At 43.5% G+C, this 1,874-nt stretch overlaps 1 non-coding gene across 1 annotated transcript; it reads right to left on the bottom strand.

Annotated features, from left to right (window-relative positions):
* Positions 1 to 492: 492 nt before the first annotated feature.
* On the bottom strand, positions 493 to 600 carry LOC148544813 (small nucleolar RNA R71). The gene has a single exon (XR_015901492.1). It is a non-coding gene; the product is annotated as a small nucleolar RNA R71 (small nucleolar RNA).
* Between the last annotated feature and the right edge of the window lie 1,274 nt (positions 601 to 1,874).

The following is a 1,874-nucleotide window of genomic DNA, read 5'->3' on the forward strand; positions in this document are numbered from 1 at the left end:
ACAATTTCACGAATAAGGCGAGAACAGCGTAGGTTAGCCCGCTCTGAGGGCGGATCTGAAAGTGAATTTGAGGAAGAAACCAGCCCCCGTTCTACTGATTCGGTTGTTTTACGCGCAGAAAACATGGCAGCTAGAAGAGTTACCATTCAAGAGGAAGGAGCCCCTGATTTTACAATGCAACCGTTTCAAGCGCATCATCCAGCGGTAGCTATAGATTTTGAAATAAAGACCGCACTGCTAAATTTGATGCCCAAGTTTCATGGCCTACCTGCTCAAGAGCCTATCAAGCACTTGAGAGATTTCCAGGCAGCCTGTTCTACTGTCAGGCGTGATGGCACTGATGAAACTTCAATCCTGCTGAAAGCTTTCCCGTTCTCTCTTGAAGGAAAAGCAAGAGAGTGGTACTACACTCAACCTCTAGCAAATGTATCCAACTGGGATACACTCAGAAAGGAGTTTCTGGAGAAATTCTTTCCATCTGAAGTTACTGATAAACTGAGGAAGGATATCTCTACAATTGTTCAGGACGACAATGAGACTCTCTTTGAATACTGGGAGCGCTTCAATAATCTTCTGGAAGCATGCCCCCACCACATGATTGACAAGATCGTGCTACTCAGCTATATCACACAAGGTATGAGACCCCAAGATAAGACCACATTGAAAAGTGCCAGCAATGGGTCTATGAAGAAGTACAAGACCACTGATGAAGCTTGGCAATTGATTAGTGATTTAGCTGAATCTACTCGGAACCACAGACAGAAGCAAGGCCGTTCAAAAGCCGTTGCAGAAGTATCTTTTGGCATAGAGATTGCTGCTCTAAATCGAAGCATCTGTGAGATGACCAACCTGCTGAAGCAAATGCAGTTGAGTCAACAAGCTCAGCAAACTCAACCGCAGCAAAACCAACAACTAGTTCCACAAAGAATTTGCAGAATTTGTGCTGATTACAGCCATTACACTGATGAATGCCCGCAGCTCCAACAAGAAGACAACATGGTGGCATCCACTCACAACTTCTATGACCGCCCCAACCAAGGGTACAATCAAAGTGGAAATAATAACCATGGATGGCAGGACAATTCAAACCAGAATTGGAGAGACAACAATAATAGGGGAGGTAGAGATAACCAGGGAAATCAGAGGTGGAATAATAACAATAACAGGCAGCAAAATCAACCTTACTGAGCACCTCACCTGAGGCAAAACCAAGGACCACCGAACAATCAGCAGCAAACCTCTCAGTTTATTCATTCTTCTGTATCTTCTAATGAAGATTTATTACAAGCTTTTGAGAAAAGACAACTGGCCATGGAAAATACCATCGTGAACAATATTAACGCCAGTCTGAATGGTTTCACCTCTACTCTACAAGCTTTATTGACACAACTTGGTTCAGCACAAAATTCTAGTAACCAACCTTCAAGCACCACTGGAATCCCCTCTCAACCATTACCCAATCCGAAAGGAGGCATTAATGCCATCACCCTGAGGTCCGGAACCACACTGCAGGAGAGGAATCAGGAGGAACCAAGCTCACCAAAATACGCCTCAGCTGAAGAGGTGGTAGAAATCGAAGATGTTGAAGAGGAAGAAGACATACAGGACATAGCTGAAGAAGAGATAGCTCAACCACAGGAAGAAGCACAAAAAGGCGCAGGCACCACAGAAAACACTACTCCCATTCCATTTCCACAACTTGCAAAGAAGCCCAGGAAGCAGCTGGAACCTGATCCTAAAATGGTAGAAATATTCAAAAATGTTGAGGTAACTGTTCCCCTTTTCGATGTTATTCGGCAGGTACCTAAATATGCAAAGTTTCTAAAAGACTTATGTATCCATAAAGACAAAATTAATGAATTAGAAACTATTCC

The sequence above is a fragment of the Arachis ipaensis genome, chromosome B9 (assembly GCF_059453495.1).
Source record: "Arachis ipaensis isolate K30076 ecotype BB chromosome B9, ASM5945349v1, whole genome shotgun sequence".
Taxonomy (NCBI): Eukaryota; Viridiplantae; Streptophyta; class Magnoliopsida; order Fabales; family Fabaceae; genus Arachis; species Arachis ipaensis.